This window comes from Ranitomeya variabilis, chromosome 3 (assembly GCF_051348905.1).
Source record: "Ranitomeya variabilis isolate aRanVar5 chromosome 3, aRanVar5.hap1, whole genome shotgun sequence".
Taxonomy (NCBI): domain Eukaryota; kingdom Metazoa; phylum Chordata; class Amphibia; order Anura; family Dendrobatidae; genus Ranitomeya; species Ranitomeya variabilis.
The window spans coordinates 732137160-732157305 of record NC_135234.1 but is presented as its reverse complement, the minus strand read 5'-3'; positions in this window follow the sequence as shown (position 1 = coordinate 732157305).

Sequence of the window (20146 nt, the reverse complement as noted above, 5' to 3'; positions counted from 1 at the left end):
AACTTGAAACATTTGAACATTACTTCCCATTCTTTTAGAATCGGAGCGGCTATCGAGGCCTCTACGGCCGGGCTTTCTGAGTCTGGAATAAAAGAATTGGGTAGATGGAACTCCAAGAGATTCAAACTGTATATCAGACATGAACTTTATGATTATTAATTATCGATTTTCTTTTAGGTCCGTTAGTTATCTGGATAGTCGGACATTCTTTTGTCTTCTGGGCCCGGAAGAGGGCTAGTCAGCGAGTTTACTCAGAGAACTTATCTTTTAATCCATCAGTTTTTCAGGTTTGGTGGCTTGCTGTTCGAGGTTTGAGCTGGTTTTCCCTGGTTACTCAAGTTAAAAAATGGCTGGAAGAATACCCTTCTCCCGATTTAATTATTTTTCATGTCTCTGGTAACGATCTCGGAAAAATCAGGACCATGGACTTGTTAGCTACTATGAGATCAGATATGATTGGTTTTAAACAATTATTGCCTCATTCGTTTTTTGTTTTTTCCGAGATCGTTCCCAGACTACTGTGGCATAATAACCGTTTTTCTTTTTTGGAAAAAATACGCAAAAGAGTAAACAAAGCGATGGAAAAATTTTTTCCTTTGGTTTCAGGTTTCTCTTTCAGGCATTCCGATCTAGAAGGTTTCTTACCGGGACTTTATAGACGCGATCTGGTTCATTTATCAGATATCGGATTGGATATTTTCAACCTTGACCTACAGTCGATTATTGAAAAATGGCTGTGTGGTGGTGGGGGGGGCCACGTCTCGCTGAGACCTGGCCTGGTGGGAAAATCACCCATGTATGGGTGGATTGGTTTTATGGAGAAGTATGGAACTTTGGTTTTAAGAGATGAGTATATTTATGGCTATTTATTTAACTTATGTAACCCTAATAAACTACACGGCCATTTTTTATCCACATTAAAGTGTTTGGTGTTTTCTTGTATGAATGGGTTTTGTGGGGTCATGTTAGCCCCCCCGCGTAAGCACAGAAAGAAATACAGCGGGGGTCTCATGGCCTCACAAGCCCTATTGGAATTATATGGCTTCTTTACTGAGAGGTCAGCTAAAGGTCAGGCCAGTCAGCTGTGGAGCTTAGATTCTGGTTTTAACCAGTTTTGGCTAGTTATTGGCGCCCTTTTTTAGCCGTTTTTATTGGCTGTTGGGATTTTGGGCGCCTGATTTTAGATTATATAAACCCTGGTTTCTGGGGTCTTTGTCATTCAGTTGAAGAAAGAAGAAAAGAAGAAGCCCACCCTCCCTTCCCCTTTTTTAAATGCTTGTAATTCTTGTCGTGTAGTTTAATTGTGGGAAAATCACCCATGTATGGGTGGATTGGTTTTATGGAGAAGTATGGAACTTTGGTTTTAAGAGATGAGTATATTTATGGCTATTTATTTAACTTATGTAACCCTAATAAACTACACGGCCATTTTTTATCCACATTAAAGTGTTTGGTGTTTTCTTGTATGAATGGGTTTTGTGGGGCCATGTGATAAAGAGAGTGTTAGCCCCCCCGCCTAAAACATAAAAGAAATATGGTGGGGGTCTCATGGCATCATAGACCCTAGAAATACTTTTTCCCTTTGGCTACTTCACACAGAAGGTTCAGAGAAAGGTCAAGATATTTTTATGATGTTTCATAAACTAGTTATAACCAGTTTTTACTGGCTTGTTTGGCGCCTCTTTTAACAGTTCTTATTGGCTAATAATGTGTTTGGCGCTCTTTTTTGAAGTATTTAAACTCCTGCTGACTGGATTTTACCCCATTCCGTCAGCGCGAGAAGAAAAGAAGAGCCCGCCCTCCCTCCCGGTATTATTTAATTTATTGTCATGTGGTTTACTTGTGGGAAAAATCACCCATTTATGGGTGGATTGGTTTTATTGGAGTTTTTGGAATTTTGGACTGCGTTATTGAGTAATTAATTTATTTATTGGTCATTTTAATGAAATTGATGTACCGTAACCCAAAATAAACTGCACGGCCATTTTTATCCAACAATGAAAGTTGTTATGTCTCATTATTTGTGTGAATGGGTTTTATGAGGCCATGTGCCAGAATAGGCGAGCAGTGAGATGCTTCCTTAGTATGGAGGAAGGGGTATGGTGCGGATAAATGGAATTGCAGCCCAATGTGCGACGCTGACAGAATTTGTCAATTGAAAAAGAACAGTCTCTTTACTAATGGTAACAGGGCAAGTAATTATATACAGACAGTACGTAATTGGTGTTAGGTTTATGCTCACAGTTGATGATTGAATCATACTGTACATGCGGACAGACAGATCCCTGTGGGACACTTGTTTCATTGAATCAGTGTATTTCTTCCTTAGGCCTGGGCTATGCTTCTGCTCTGACAGATTTTCCTCGTTGAGATGCAATAGGAATCTTCGCAATATGAAGGCTGTCAGTCCCTTCCATACCCAGCAGTCAGGGGGAGAAAACTCCTCCAGTAATCTGCCTTCCTCTTCCCACTCCTATCTCATAATGGCTGACCCCTTCCAGCCAACTCAATTCTTACTACCACTCAGATGTAACTCTTAGGCCATGTGCACACGTCAGGATTTCTTGCAGAAATTTCCTGAAGAAAACCGGACATTTTCTGCAAGAAATCCGCATTTTTTTTTTGCGTTTTTCCCCCGTTTTTTTTAGCATTTTGCAAGCGAAATTAGCTTGCAGAATGCTAAAGTTTTCCAAGCGATCTGTATCATCGCTTGGAAAACTGACTGACAGGTTGGTCACACTTGTCAAACATAGTGTTTGACAAGTGTGACCAACTTTTTACTATAGATGCTGCTTATGCAGACAGCTGATCTCCTCAGCGGCGTCCGTTCCTATAGATGGTGTGTGTGTGCAGGACCTTCCATGACGTCGCGGTCACGCGACCAATCACAAGACCGCAACATCAACGCAGGTCCTTCACACAGACCATCTATAGGAACGGAAGCGGCAGCATGCACCGCTGAGGCGGGAAAACTCCGGGGGCCATCGAAGGTGAGTATATGACTATTTTTTATTTTAATTCTTTTTTTTTTTTTTTTACCAATTATATGGTGCCCAGTCCGTGGAGGAGAGTCTCCTCTCCTCCACCCTGGGTACCAACCGCACATAATCTGCTTACTACCCCCATGGTGTGCACAGCCCCGTGCGGGAAGCAAGCAGATCAATCCATTCCTAGGTGTGCGGAATCCCCGCAATTCCGCAAATTCGCGGAAAAAAATGCAACATTTGCACAAGAAATGCGGAATACACTGTAAATAATAGGAGGCATATGTAAGCGTTTTTTTCGCGTTTTTATCACATTTTTATAGCGAAAAAACACGAAAAAAAGGCGAAAAATACTGAACGTGTGCACATGGCCTTACAGCTGCAGTTATTGGCTGACTGCCCAGGGGAGTTTGTTCCAGCTCTTTTCAGAAGCTACTGCATACCAAGCAGAGCTGGGTCACAAGAACAAGTCTCTGAGGGGGAAGATTTACCTTTTGACTACTGCCTGTCAGCAGTTACCACAATATGTTACAACATACAGTTTACACAGAAATCCGAGTACTTGCATGGAACATACTATACATCCGTTTTCTCATCGAGATGGCCACTTTGTGGGATACCACAGATGTGCATATAATAGTTTAGGGGTGGTGAATTCCTGTTAACCGATACCCTTTGAAGTGATAGGAAACAAGCAGCAGGATGCATCTCTCCATATGGACTCACCTGTGGATCAAAGCCAAAAGACTGAAAGTCAATTGTCTATTTCCAAGAACTTTGCCTTTCTTCCAGTTATTCGGTTCTAATGCAATCAATGAACCATGAGATGAAATGGAATAAGACTAAAAATCCAGATCTGTCAGTAAGTAATTTGCTAGATTCCAAACTGTATTTGGTTGGTACTTGCTATTAAAAAAACAACAACAAAACAAACAAAAACAAAACAACTCTCATGGAGCTAAGTAGGAAGAATATGACACCGCTATCTATAAAGCAGAAGGGGTAATTACACTAAAAGCCATTAATGGCAAATTGCTGTAATAGAAGGTACTTTGCACCTTCGGCTTTTGTCACGTCCGCTCGCCTTTTTTTGGAGGCCGACATGTCTATGGTCAACTCAAGAGCTAAATCAGAACAGCACTTTCCTAGCAGTGCGGTCATTCCTTTCTAGCAATCAGCCGGGGTCACATACACTGAAACATTGCTAACATTATCTATCATTATGCCGAGTGTGGTGAGAAAATATCTTCAAAGGAAACCTCCAGTAAAGGATGAAGAATGTTATGACCTGTTCTTTACAAACCGTATTTACTAGTAGAAGACACAGGTTCCAAATGTATGCGAGCCCTTGTGCAACAGAGTCTCAGTGGTCCCTTGTTTGGTTTAGTTTTTTCTTCTTCCTTTAACTTTATTTTTTGGTCAACAGTATTCAATCACGGCTTGGTTTTTACCGTCTTCATAAGCTACAATTTGTAGATTACCTTTTCTTTAGCTTCATGTGACTTTCTGATCCATCTTTTCTTGGGAAGTGAAGTGTCCAAAAATAGAGATTCTGACATTTTGATTTTTTGTTTTTTGCATTCACAGTATGGGCTAAATATTATATACAACAATTATGTCTTTTTTTTAATTATTTTTGGCGATATTATTTACAGAGAGATATTGTACCAACTCATAAAATATAAACATTTTTCTTAAGAAGTATCTTTTTTACTTGCGCTTTATTTATTGGGTCCGCAAGGAAACTTGAACCAAGTGTTAGGCGCCGGGATTCTCCTGCTGCACAGGGTAGATCCCAAGCCTTGTCTGCTTCTGCGGTCTCCCATTCAGCTTCAGCTGCTGCTGAGCATAGACATCGGTCCCAGTGTCTTGCACAGGATCGTGCTGTTCGTTTGGTTACTGCTGGCTTTCCAGCAAAGTCTATGGTAACCAGCGATAGGCAGCAGAGAACAGAAGCTCTGGAAGCAAAGTCCAGAAATTACCCTACTGAGCATGTTCGTGATGTGGCGATGTCTCATTGGTGGTCGGTCGTCAGCTGCTCTGGTTATGCGGCAGCTCCGGATTGGTCCACAAGCAAGGTCCTGTCTGACAGGACATGACCTGAACGTATAAAAGGTTCTCTGAGGAGTGCGCCGGTGCGCTAGTAGCAATCTCTTTAATTGTGTGTATGGGACATTGCAACAGTGTGGTCTTTGTCAGCATGTGCTCAGGGTCGGCGGTAAGCCGTTAGAATTCCAGTTCTCAAAGGAGAGGAGTTTGTCTGTATGGATTTAGGGCTGGCGTCTAGCCATTAGAATTCCAGCACCTCCGGAGAGGAGTTGCTTGAGTGATTTTGCTGACTGTGCGACCACTGTTTGCTTCTTATCCCGTAAGTGGGTTTCGATCCCCTGTGAGGTTAACAGGGATCGTATCTAGCGTCATTCCTATTCCGTTTCTAGAGTCATTCCTATTCCGCGAGTGACACAGCTTCATATGCTGTTCACTGAGTGGTGTAGTGTGCAAGCAATCGCTCGCTGTGTGTTCCATCATTGTTCACACTAGCTGCAGTTTTACATCTCTGCATGGTGGACCCTGAGTTGCGATTGCACTTCTCTATTAAATTTATTTAGTGAAATCCCCTAACCCTAACACCAAGGATTACTTTATTGATTCTACAATACACTGAAAAACTATATCAGGGGCCTTAGTAGGCTCAAAATTGCCATGACAATAGCATCGGTACCCCATAATCATGTCGCTGGAGGAGATGGATGATGGGGGTCAAAAAGAGTACCTCCCCCCATTTCCAACCTCTTAGATGCCACTTTTGGAACTCCAACTGGAATTAGCTTTCATTAGCTTTCATTGCAAAAAGACCGGTGTGCCAACTGTATAACGTAGCTGGGACTCACGCCATATTGAGCAGGCTCAGCTTCTGCACCCGCACCATACATAAAGTGCACACATCCACTTTACATGTAGATGCCGCAAATTAAAACCTGGACATTGAAGGCCCGGTATAATTTTAGGTTCACCAAGTGGTGGTAACAGCCTTGACAGAATGGCTTGTACTTTGCACTAACATGAAACTTTTTTCAGACATCAGGAAATGTGTGAACCATATGTTTAAAGTGTACATGCCATGGTGTAATAATGTGTGGCTATTACGAGAGGGGGCTCCATGTGAAAAATGTCACAACATATATGCGGTGGGGGACAAGGTATTCAATTCACCAACACAACCAGAGAAAAAGAAGTAGCAAGTAGTCCAAATATATAAATATACAAAAACTTTATTAGTAATAGAACCAGATAAAAATGACGAAAGAAAACAATCCCCGTGCCACCCTCAGCATGCACCAAATATGGGCAGGGGGCAGGTGCTCACAATTACAGAGGTCCACATATTAATCACAGTATACAGCAGGCTAGATTATATAATATCAAAAACAATACAAGGAAATACCTAAAAACCTGACATAGTAATAAAAGTACATACATACCAATAAGTTGTAGATGTGAAAATTGTGGACCGGCACCTCACCCCTGTCCCCCCCGACGCGCGTTTCGGCTCCTGCCTTTTTCAAGGGGTACACCGGTGTAGTGCTGGGGCTGTGGGAGAAGGACCTTCCCCTGTCAGATGAACAGGGATCGATTGATCGTGTCCCGTTGTGGACACGCTATATCGATGATGTCTTCTTCATCTGGCAGGGCACATCCGTTGACCTTACGCAGTTTATGTCTCTCCTGAACGGCAACGATCTGAACATTCATTTAACGTTTACATCTAGTACTGACTCCATTGATTTCTTGGATGTCACGATAAAGAGGGACAGCAGAGGTGCTTTAAATACGGATATATTCCGCAAAAAAACATCTACTAACACCCTACTGCATGCTACCTCTGGACATCCAAGACACATGGTACAATCCATCCCTGTGGGGCAATTTCTCCGTCTGAGACGAATCTGCTCCAATATGGGGGATTTTGAAAAACGGGCGGAGGAACTCTCTCTAAGATTTAGGGAACGTGGTTATAGTGGGAGAACCATAAAAAGAGCATACTTGAGAGCCAAACATACCCCGAGGGATAATTTGGTTTATGGCCCCCCTAGAAGACCCTCTATGGGTGTCAGCAATACAACTAGATTTATTACTACCTTCAGCCTTCAATCTGACCAAGTACGCCAGATACTGGCGAAAGCATGGCCTATTCTAAAGGTCGACCCGATTATTGGGAAATTTCTTCCTGTTCGACCTTTATTGACATTTAGACGTGCGAGAAACCTCCGGGACTGTCTGGTGAAGAGTCACCATGTGAGCCAACATCCCCCAACCTTTTTGGAGAGATTTACTCCCAGGTTTGGATGTCGTCCGTGTGGCCGCTGTGTCGCCTGTCCCAATGTGGATACTTGTGACACATTTATTGATTCAAGGGGTACCAGGACATACTCTATTAGATCACATATTACGTGTCTTACACGATATGTGATCTACTATGCCACCTGCCCTTGCGGACTTATCTATGTGGGATTGACCACCCGTCATCTGAAGGTCCGCATTAGGGAGCATGTCCTGGGGATACAGGCGGCCATATTGATACATCCAAACTTGAAACACTACCCAGGCACTTTAGGGAGTTTCATGGTTGCAATGCATCACTCCTCAGAGTTAGGGGCATTGATACCCTAAAAATTAACATTAGGGGTGGTCAACTCTCGAAAAGGTTGGGGAAGCTTGAGACGCAGTGGATCTGGCGTCTCCGGACTCTCTACCCGGAGGGTCTAAATGAAAATATTTCGTTTGCCCCATTTTTGTAGTCCGCTGGTTGTTGTTGCTAGATCCCTCTGCGAACCCCCGCATGTTATTTGCTTTTATTTGTTTTTAACGGTGTAATTTTTATTTTCAGTATTGATGTGTTGGCACGTAAAGGATGACTAGTCGGTTATTTCCTTGGCAACAGCTCTATCTTTTCTCTGGACTATGTATATTGCCTTCGATGGAGAAATTAGTGAGCAGCATGTGACTGGAATGTCCGAAGAAATCCACTTGGAGTTGAACTATCCCCATTTATGTATATATATACAGGGGTTGAATACCATTGACTCTGGCCACTATGCTGTCTGCCATCTGCAATTGACTCTTTAAATGTCTTCATTTGGGGTTAATTTTCTCATGTCCTGTGAAATATGTTTTTTTTTTGCTAACCGATATATCTAATGGGATGTCTATTTACATTGCTTTTCTCACTTGTTCACGTATATATGTATATATGTATATGTTTATTTAGGTGTGTGGGTAATTTTTTTAGTGTTTCCATTTATTCTTTCTGGGATGAGAGATATATATGTGTTTATTCATATGTGTACTCATATCTGAACGGGCACATGTTCTTACGTAATGGTGTCTGTTCATTAATTGTGTCTTTATGGTTAGATCGTATTATTTAATTATTTGGTTATATCTGCGCTGTAAGCTTACTCATATAATCGCATATCATCCGCCTGTATGCGCTGGACTTCATGGATGTGGTTATTTACCCTTCCTGTGTCCTGTATAGTTGCGCTGACATATTTGGTCCACACCAATATGGCGGCACAGGTGATCTGATCACTGGCCTCTAATACAATGGCCGCTTGATGCGATATGCGCATGCGCATTGATTCTGTCTCCACATACCATCCCCGAACTATTTCCCCCGCCTCCTCTTCTTCCTGCATCATGGCGCTGTCATTTTGGAAACACATGGGGCCCGTGTGTTCTCCATATGCGGCGCCCAGGTGCAGCATAAGCGGATCAAGGGGGCACTTCACGCCATTGGGCAATTTTTAATTGTAGTCCCACCACTTTGTGCCCTTCCATCTCTATATATATCGAACCCAGCACTACACCGGTGTACCCCTTGAAAAAGGCAGGAGCCGAAACGCGCGTCGGGGGGGACAGGGGTGAGGTGCCGGTCCACAATTTTCACATCTACAACTTATTGGTATGTATGTACTTTTAATACTATGTCAGGTTTTTAGGTATTTCCTTGTATTGTTTTTGATATTATATAATCTAGCCTGCTGTATACTGTGATTAATATGTGGACCTCTGTAATTGTGAGCACCTGCCCCCTGCCCATATTTGGTGCATGCTGAGGGTGGCACGGGGATTGTTTTCTTTCGTCATTTTTATCTGGTTCTATTACTAATAAAGTTTTTGTATATTTATATATTTGGACTACTTGCTGCTTCTTTTTCTCTGGTTGTGTTGGTGTATTATATTGCAGTCGGTCCATTACGGTCCTAATACCTTGGTCCCGTATCTAATGAATATGAATTGACCATACGTTGGGTAAATCATTATGGTGGTGACCTTATATGTTTCCACAATTCTGCTTTGTGTATTCAATTCACCTCTGGTGGTTGTGCATGCCAGGCACAATGCTGATGTTAAGCTGTGAATGATGGCGCTCATTCCGCCCGCTCTTGGTGTCCTGCTCAGGAGTCGTAATGCAATGAAAGGTGGGTGCTGGAGATCCACAGGTCAGGAACCACCCAGGTCAGATAAGAAAAGTTGATTTATTCAATGCACAACGCGTTTCAGGGACGATCTGCCCCTTCATCAGATGACTACCAAATGTATACCGCACTCAGTGCTTTAAAGAGACAGGTACTGATGTGATTGCTTGATAATTAATTGTATGCAGCTTTTAACCCCTTTCATTTTCACTGTATTATGAGACTCAGGGAGATAGGACAAACTAGGGCTGTGCTGTGTCCTTCCAAAATAGTGGTTGTCAAGAAATTTTCTAGATGTACTGCTCCTCTTGACCTCCATGACGCTATCGGTGACAGCAACTTGCTGCAGCCACAAGTTCGGGAGATGACTGTATGCAGAATTATGATTATCCATTTTTGATAAAAATATATTTCTGATTACCTGTAACAACTATTAGCGAGAGTTAAGTTTAATAGTTGGAATGGTTGTCTTCTGTAAAAATGGCAGATTTGCCAATTGCAGAGTTCCTGCTAAATCTCTGTATTGTGTTAAAATTCAAAGAGGATAGAGAGGAGATGCCCCATGGAATGAAAAATTACTATACATCCCAAACAATAACCTTATGCCAATATTATAAACCCTGAAGTTGACAGAAATAAAAGTGATGGCCGTACTTTTGTGCTCACCTGGTCTGCTCACATGGATGTCTCCATTATGGTAAACCCCCTGTTTCCTGTTGCACCCAATCCCAAGCTTTATTCCTGCACGATAGCTTAAGCCACATCTCAAGATGTGGACCATTCCATGTTCACCACCGTTCTTACCTTGTAAGTCATCAATTTATTCCCAATCTATATGGAATATTTATACATAAACATAATTAATGGTCGTACATGACTTCAATGGAAGAAAGCATCGACAGGAATCTGTCTTACAAGATCAGCAGGAAATGTTCTTGCAAATGGGTATAATGTGTCTCTTACAGAGCCTAAAGTTAGTCTTAGTCCTAGAAGTAAAATGCTCTCCAGATTACATAGATTTTTTCCTTAGGTATCTCTGAATTGTCTCTACAGATCTAGAGGGCTCTATTGACCACATTTGGTGGACATGTTCTCGGGTGGAGAGATTAGTGATGCCATGTATTTTTTTTTTTTCAGTTACTAAGGTCCAGTTTTTGGATTTAAGTTACTCTACTATAGAAGATACAGTGGGGAAAAAAAGTATTTAGTCAGCCACCAATTGTGCAAGTTCTCCCACTTAAAAAGATGAGAGAGGTCTGTAATTGACATCATAGGTAGACCACAACTATGAGAGTCAAAATGAGAAAACAAATCCAGAAAATCACCTTGTCTGATTTGGTAAGATTTATTTAGCAAATTATGGTGGAAAATAAGTATTTGGTCATTAACAAAAGTTCATCTCAATATTTTGCTATATATCCTTTGTTGGCAATGACAGAAGTCAAACATTTTCTGTAAGTCTTCACAAGGTTGGCACACACTGTTGGTGGTATGCTGGCCCATTCCTCCATGCAGATCTCCTCTAGAGCAGTGAAGTTTTGGGCCTGTCGCTGGGCAACACAGACTTTCAACTCCCTCCAGTAGCATAGCTGGGGGGGGCAGAGGGGGCCATCGCCCCAGGCCCCGCGCTCTGAGGGGGCCCACCGGGAGCTACGCCACTGTAGCTGAATCTGCGGCAGAGCAGGGAGAATCGATTTCCCTGCTCTGCCGCTATGGGGCCCCTGAGCAGGCGGGGGGAGGGCCCGGTGGCAGCAGTGGGCCCCCCCGCCTGTCATCGCATGGCGAGCTGTATCGGCATCTAGCCGATACAGCTCACCGCAGTGATGAGGGAAGGAGCGCAGCGCTCCTTCCCCCATCATCCCCCACACCTTCTGACAGCGGGCGCGATGACGTCACAGCCCAGCGCCCGCTGTCAGATGAGCGGGAGCAGGAGCAGGAAGCACCGCTGGAACAAGGAGTTAGAGAGGTGAGTATTTATTTACTGTGTTTTTATGGGGGCTGCCTTATTGTACAGTATCTGCCTATAAGGGGGGGGAGTGCTGCCTTATTGTACAGTATCTGCCTATAGGGGGGAGTGCTACCTTATTGTACAGTATCTGCCTATAGGGGGGGAGGGCTGCCTTATTCTACAGTATCTGTGGAGCGCCCCCACTGCCGCAGGGCCGAGGGACACCCGGTACCGTGGCTCTGAGTCTCTGTTCTGGGGTTGTCACGGTGGCTAGACCCGGTCCGTGACCCTGCTGAGGGGCGTCCAGTGAAAGGTGGTGGTAAATGGTGGTGATATTGCGGTGCAGTGTAGGTCGTAGTAAATAACGAGGACACCAGGTTGCAGTCTCTTTACCTCTCTTACTGAAGGTTTTAGAATCCTCAGTCCAGAGCGCTGTCAACAGGGCTGTTTGAGACCGGCCGGTCCAAAGGCACATCAGGAGTTCTCTTTACAGGTGGGAATCAGTGTCTACCTTCTAGCGCTGTGTGTTGTAGTCCTTCCCTGCTGAGCTCCCGGGATAGTCCTCACAACTGATTCTGTCTGTCTCTGATGTTCGTTCTCTCCGTCCCCCAGGTGATATGGTAGGACGCACCCGTATGACGGGGTAGGCCTGGAGTTCTTCCGGGACCCTAGAGTCGCCCCTCTCCCACAGCTGCCTCCGTTGTCTGCTTAGGTGATTTGTGTGAGACAGCCAACCTATAATTGGCTGTCCGGCCGTGGTTTGCAGTAGTACTTAGAGTCTCTTACTTGCTCGGCGTTCCGGCCACCGACTGTTTGCGCCTCAGAAGGATGTTGCCTCGGTCTAACAGCACGACTCCTTCTGGTCCTAATGCCTCTTTTCTGTATTCCCGTTGTTCACTGGTTAGTTCTGCTCTTAGGAGTCTGCCAGGATCCCATCCCTGACAGGTCCTCTCACTATCTCTTCCCAGTTACTTCTCTCTCTGTCTTCCTGTCCAACCCCCAGTTTTACCAGAGTGTGAGGAGTGGCCTACTAGATAGAACCACCCCCCCTGGTGGCCGGAGTGTGAAGTGTAGTGTGAGTGTTACCTGGTCAGAGAAACTCCTTTAGTGCAATCAGACGTAACATCACTCCCCTTAGTGGCAGAGCGACATTACTGCAACGACCAGGACTCTGGGGCGCTGCACTCCCCCCCGGTTAAATCCAGTACTCCCGGACTGGGAAAACAAGAACAACAATACATGTTAACAGAAAACACACAAAATTTTGAAATAGCTTAAACAATTAAACATAACAGTGCTTCCCTTTCTGGGAGGTGAGGACTCTTGAACGTTGCAAAAGTTAGGTCATGCACAGTTTATGACTCTCAGTTCAATGTTTGAAACAGCGGGGACCCCGGTTAAACAAAGGGGTCCCCCTTTTGAAAGTTTTTGAGCAATTCACCGTCCATTACTCTATTGTCCATTTTAAAACCTGTAACAAAAGATATGCACACAAACATTTTCAACTAAATAGCAGCCCTCGCTAATACCTCCAAGTTTTGTAGCGGAGGGGAGCTTGGTTCTGAGTGCTGCGTGTGGACCTTCGCAGCGCAGGGGTTGCTATTGGCCTAACAGGGCCCGCTATGCTTGCTACCGCTGGTGTAGTGCACTGTCTTCTAGCTACACTTCTAGTGAGTCTGGGTAGCACTGGCAGGTTGGGGCTCTCAGAGCTGCTGCTATCAACAGTGGGCACAGCAGATTCACCGATAGCAGAGGGAGGATTTGCCGGTTCAACGGTTGGCATGGCATCTTCAGGTAGGGCTTGTTGAGGTTGCGGGGCCGGATGATCTGGTACCACCATTGCTTCTGGTGGGTCCGGCTGTTGAAACATTAGAACAGGTACCACGATGGCCTGATTTATCTGAGTCCAGGACTGGGGAAAGTCACCAAGGACGGTATGGATCATTTTCTCCTTTTCCACCGGCGGGGAGATTCTTGGGGCCGTGTCCCTCTCTCTCAACTTATCGGGGCAGACCTTAAGGTGATCCCTGGATACCGCTGTCGAGGTCTCCCCTCTGTCCTTGCTGATGAGACAGACCTTCGTGTTGTCGAAATCGGATGGCAGGATGGTATACGGTTCCGCTTCCCATTGGTCATCGAGCTTGTGTAGTCTCCTCTTTCCTTTAAGTACTTGCTCACCAGGTGACAGGGGAATCGCAGGAGCGTGCTGGTTGTAGTCCCTTTCTTGTTTTTGCCTAGCCTGGGCGAGACTTCTTTCCACGCACTCCTGTACTTTGCGGTACCTTCGCTGCCTTTCTGCATCCCAATCTGCATCCGGCGAGGTATCTTCGGGGACTAGGACCCCCATGTCCAGATCAACGGGTAACTGGCTAGGCCTTCCCCTCATTAGGTACGCTGGAGTACAGTTGGTGGAATTTACTGGGATGTGATTGTAGATATCCACCAAGTCAGGCAACTTTGTCGGCCACAGGTTCCGTTCCTCTACGGGCAAGGTCTTCAATAAGTCGATCACCACCTGGTTCATCTTTTCGCACATCCCATTGGTTTGAGGATGGTACGGCGTGGTTCGGATCTTCTTACACCCGTACAGTTGGCAGAACTCTTGGAACACTTCTGCTTCGAATGCTGGTCCCTGATCGGTCAGTACCTTCTCCGGGTAGCCATGGGGCCTACAAAAGTACTGCTGGAAGGCCTTGGCGGCAGTCCTGGCCGTTAGATCCTTGACAGGTACAACCACCAAAAATCTGGAGTAGTGATCTACGATGGTAAGAGCGTAGATATAGCCTGACCGGCTAGGTGTCAACTTCACATGATCCAGCGCGACCAGTTCGAGCGGCCGTTTGGTGATGACAGGCTGCAGGGGAGCCCGTTGGCTGCCACGGTCCTTCCTGCGTAGGCTACATGGACCGCACTCCCGACACCACTTCTCAATGGCTCTCTTCATGCCAATCCAATAGAACCTCCCTCGGAGTAGCCTCTCTAGCTTCCTCCATCCGAAGTGTCGGGCTCCATCGTGGTAGGCTCCCAGAACCATGGGCGCATCTCGCCTTGGCACCACTATCTGCCACACCAATTCATGAGTACGTGGGTCGATGCTCCTCCTGCACAGCTTGCCATCATGGATAAACATTTTGCTTCTCCCCTTTCACAGCTGTTGGGTTTCCTGTGGATCATCTGGGCCGGGATGCAACCCTGCCTGCGTCAAGAGCTCTTTCACCCGACGGACCGCGGGGTCACCATCCTGGGTCTCCGCCCACCTGTGATGGGGCAGGGGATTCAGCGTGGCATCCGGTTGGTTCCTGTGCCTGTTCTTCACATGATGAGAGTTCTGAGTGGCTTTGGGGCGATGGAATGCAGGCAGCCCCACCTCTTCAAGTGCCTCCGGGTCTTCTCCCGTTTCTGGCAAATTGGGCATTCGGGACAAGGCATCGGCATTGGCATTCTTGTGTCCCGCCCGGTACTTGATGGTGAAATCGTAGTTGGACAGCCGGGCCATCCACCGCTGTTCCAAGGACCCGAGTTTGGCAGTATCCAGATGCGTTAGCGGATTGTTATCCGTGAAGACGGTGAATTTCACGGAGGCCAGGTAGTGTTTGAACCTCTCTGTCACTGCCCAGACGATGGCAAGGAATTCCAGCTTAAAGGAACTGTAGTTGTCAGGGTTTCTTTCCGTGGGACGGAGTTTCCTGCTGGCGTAAGCGATCACCCTTTCTTTGCCTTTCTGGACCTGGGACAGCACGGCTCCTAATCCCACATTGCTGGCATCTGTGTACAGCACAAACGGTTGGTCGTATTCGGGGTAAGCCAGTACCTCTTCTCCCGTCAGTGCCGACTTCAAACAAGCGAAGGATCCCTCCAGCTCCTCGTTCCAATCAAAGAGGGTGTTCCTCCCCTTGGTCTTCTTTGGTTGGCCCACCAACAGGTTTTGCAAGGGTGCGGCCTTCTTGGTAAAGTCCTTAATGAACCTCCGGTAATAGCCTACCAGCCCGAGGAACTGCCGGACTTCGTGAAGGTCACTGGGCCTTGGCCAGTCCTTGATCACCGTGACCTTGTCGGGGTCTGGGGCCACTCCTTCAGCGCTCACCACATGGCCCAGGTACTGCACTTTAGGTTTCAGCAGATGACACTTGGACGGTTTCACCTTTAAGCCAAAGTTGGACAGGGCTTCAAACACCTCGGCCAGGTGCTTCAGATGGTCTTCGTAGGTCTTAGAGAAGACAATGACATCATCCAAATACAGCAGCACGGTTTCGAAGTTCATGTGTCCCAGGCAGCACTCCATCATCCTCTGGAACGTCCCGGAAGCATTGCACAATCCGAAGGGCATGTAATTGAACTCGCAGAGACCCATTGGTGTCGTGAAGGCCGTCTTCTCTTTGTCCGCCTCCGCTACAGGAACCTGCCAGTACCCACTGGTGAGATCTAAGGTAGAGAAGTAGTTAGCAGATTTTAAGGCAGCCAGAGACTCCTCTATCCTGGGCAGTGGGTATGCGTCCTTATGTGTAATGCGATTCAACTGCCTGTAATCAACACACATCCTCATTGTACCATCTTTCTTTTTAACAAGGACTAACGGAGCTGCCCAGGGGCTACAGCTGTCTCTCACCACCCCAGCCTCCTTCATTTCCCGCAACATGTCCTTGGCACACTGGTAATGAGCTGGGGGTACAGGGCGATATCTCTCTTTTATGGGTCGGTGATCTCCCGTGGGGATATGATGTTGGATCCCTTTCACCTGCCCAAAATCTAAGGGGTGTTTGCTGAATACCTGCTCGTACTCGTGTACCACCCTGTAGGCCCCCTGTTTTTGATGGGATGGGGTAGAGTCAGTGCCCACATGCAATTCCCGACACCAATCTTTCGAGTGCTCTGCAGAACCGTTGTCCTCCGCCACGTTTGACGGGACCAAGGGTTCAGGTGTCTGTATCACACTATTATTAACAGTGAACAATTTGGCGAGCGTGGCATACTTGGTGAGGTGAACCTCTTCCTCCCCACAATTGAGGACACGTACGGGCACTCTCCCCTGGCGAACGTCGACCACCCCCCGGGCTGTCAGAATAGTAGGCCTATTGTCTGAATATACGGGTTCTACCAAGGCCTGGTAGTCCTTTCCCCTGAGGCCTATGGCTGCCCGACACCATATTAACATTTCACTCCTGGGGGGTATCGCGATGGGGTTTGAATCACTCACAGTGACACGACCAATCTCACCACCAGTCAGCTCTACCTGCTGTCTCTGCATCAGAGCTCTGATTTCCTTCTGCAGGGCACGTTGCTCACTGTGGCCAGCGGTTTCTGCCACCTGTTGCAACAAAACAATAACTTCTGCAAGACAATTTTCTATAACATTAGTACCAAGAGTCATCATGGGATTACATTCTCGACGATCAATATCAACAATCACAATCCCTTGGGCTTTCAATTCCACCCGCCCCACCTTGATGGTGACCTCCTTATACCCCACTTGTGGCAACGGCTGACCATTACTGGCTATTATGGTGAAATCATCGTCAGGGCCACGAGTAATATCGGTGTCCTCCCAATACCGTTTATAAAGCACGTAAGGTATAGTCGTCACCTGAGAACCGGTGTCCAGCAAAGCGTTCAAGGGGATTCCATCAACCACTACAGGGAGAACTGGTCGTCCTCCAATGTACTTGGTTCTCCAATGCTGCGGGCCTGACCGTCCTACTCCTGGGGGTTGGCCCTTTGCCCCAGGGGTTGCTCGTTTAAAGGACAGTACCTTGCAAGGTGGCCCACCTGGTGACAGCGGCGGCAGATGGGTCGTCCGTCCTGGTGGAAGCGATCGTCGTTCCGGCCTCTGGTCGGCGGAGTCCTCCTCTGTCGCATCCAAGGGACATCCTCTGGTCTGGAGGCCAACTGGATCTTCTCCTTGGGGGCCTCCTGTAGGGACTGCACCATCCGGGCCAGGGCAGCAACGCTCTTGGTTAGCTCCTGCATCTGGAGGCGAAGTCCTGCAGGGGAGTCGTCCTCTAGGCTCTGGGCATCGGCCTCGGCGGCGACTGGGGCATCCGACGCCACCTCCTGGTGGTATGTGAGAGTGGGACGCCGGGGAGGTGCTGCACGGCTGGGCTGTCGCTCCTGCAATGCCTGGATAGCTTTATCTTTGAATTGCGCAAAAGTCAAGTCTGGATTTTGCATGGCCAGGAAGTGCAATTGGCCCCGCTGGTGACTGCACAGGAGCCCCTCAATGAACCGCTCCTTCAGGATTTTATCCTCATCCTGCATGCTGCCGGGGTCACTCTGCTTAATGGCCCGCATCGCCTCCTGGAGATTAAGGGCATAGTCCCGTAAGCTATCCTGCGGTCTCTGTTTGCATCCATAGAAAGTCAGTTTAATTTCTGTAGCAGTGTGAGTATCGAAGGTAGCTTTAAGCTTTGCAAAAATCTGCTGTGCAGTTCCCTTATCCTAGGCGGGCCAGGACTTCAATTCTCTCAGAGCAGCCCCAAAGAGTTGGCCGGTTATCATATGAACCTTCTGAGGCTCTGTCAGGGGATAGAACTCGAGCAGGCTGCAGAGCCCTTCCTTAAAGCCAGTGAATGTATGCGACTCCCCAGAGTATCGTGGGAGCCAGGCCGCTCCGGGCAGGTATGGCATAGAGAAGGGCATTATGGCTTTTGTGTTAGCGGCAGCGTCCGACTGGCTGAGGGGAACAGCGGGTTCTGCGGCAAGCGGTGGTTGTATTAGGGCCGCGGCTTTGCCCGCTGCGGGGCCCGGAGGTGCCCCTGCGTCCCCGGCTGCGGCCTCTTCCTCCGCTCCTCCCGACTCGGACATGGCTGGCCCTTCCTCCACTAACCTGCTGGAGATCGGAGTTCCTCTTTCGGGATCGGCACGTTACCGCGCTTTCTCGTTCCGCGCTTCTTTTTGGCCGGTCCCGCCCACGAAGCTGAGGCTCCTCCCTCCGCACACTGCGATGGCGAATCGTGGCGGGAACTCCTGGCGGCAATTGTCAATGCACAGTCTTTGCAATAAGTTACAGTCCAAGCACAATAAATCACAGTTCCAAGGCACACATGACCTGATTCTTCAGGCTTAAGTAAATCCTGTTCGTGACGCCAAAATGGAGCGCCCCCACTGCCGCAGGGCCGAGGGACACCCGGTACCGTGGCTCTGAGTCTCTGTACTGGGGTTGTCACTGTGGCTAGACCCGGTCCGTGACCCTGCTGAGCGGCGTCCAGTGAAAGGTGGTGGTAAATGGTGGTGATATTGCGGTGCAGTGTAGGTCATAGTAAATAACGAGGACACCAGGTTGCAGTCTCTTTACCTCTTTTACTGAAGGTTTTAGAATCCTCAGTCCAGAGCGCTGTCAACAGGGCTGTTTGAGACCGGCCGGTCCAAAGGCACATCAGGAGTTCTCTTTACAGGTGGGAATCAGTGTCTACCTTCTAGCGCTGTGTGTTGTAGTCCTTCCCTGCTGAGCTCCCGGGATAGTCCTCACAACTGATTCTGTCTGTCTCTGATGTTCGTTCTCTCCGTCCCCCAGGTGATATGGTAGGATGCACCCGTATGACGGGGTAGGCCTGGAGTTCTTCCGGGACCCTAGAGTCGCCCCTCTCCCACAGCTGCCTCCGTTGTCTGCTTAGGTGATTTGTGTGAGACAGCCAACCTATAATTGGCTGTCCGGCCGTGGTTTGCAGTAGTACTTAGAGTCTCTTACTTGCTCGGCGTTCCGGCCACCGACTGTTTGCGCCTCAGAAGGATGTTGCCTCGGTCTAACAGCACGACTCCTTCTGGTCCTAATGCCTCTTTTCTGTATTCCTGTTGTTCACTGGTTAGTTCTGCTCTTAGGAGTCTGCCAGGATCCCATCCCTGACAGGTCCTCTCACTATCTCTTCCCAGTTACTTCTCTCTCTGTCTTCCTGTCCAACCCCCAGTTTTACCAGAGTGTGAGGAGTGGCCTACTAGATAGAACCACCCCCCCTGGTGGCCGGAGTGTGAAGTGTAGTGTGAGTGTTACCTGGTCAGAGAAACTCCTTTAGTGCAATCAGACGTAACATCACTCCCCTTAGTGGCAGAGCGACATTACTGCAACGACCAGGACTCTGGGGCGCTGCATCTGCCTAGGGGGGGAGTGCTGCCTTATATACAGGATCAGCCTATAGGGGGGGAGGGCTGCCTTATATACAGGATCTGCCTATAGGGGAGGGAGTGCTGCCTTTTATACAGGATCTGCCTATAGGGGGGAGGGCTGCCTTATTCTACAGGATCTGCCTATGGGGGTGAGTGCTGCCTTATTCTACAGGATCTGCCTTTGGGGGGGGTGCTGCCTTATACTACAGGTCTGCCTATGGGGGGTGCTGCTTTAAACTACAGGGTCTGGCTATAGGGGTGCTGCCTTGTGCTATATTGAGGACTATCTGGCACATTATACTATATGGAGGTTATCTATGGGGCCATCATACAGTGTGGGGATTACAGTGAAGGGGCCATCAAACAGTTTGAAGGCTACTAAGGGGTCAGTATACTGTGTGGGTGGTACTATACAGTTAGGGGGCATTATACTGTGTATAGGGGACCTGTACATGGGGGAGACTCTGGACATTGTTAAATGTAAAGTGAGCACTTATTGTAATAGGGGAACTCAGGTTACTGTGACTATCAAAGGGGCACACAGAGGGCATTATTACTTTCAAAAGGGCAAAATGTGGGCTCTGTTTTCTAGGGCACTTGCACCCGGCATTACTATAATATAGAGGGGTGCTTTAGAA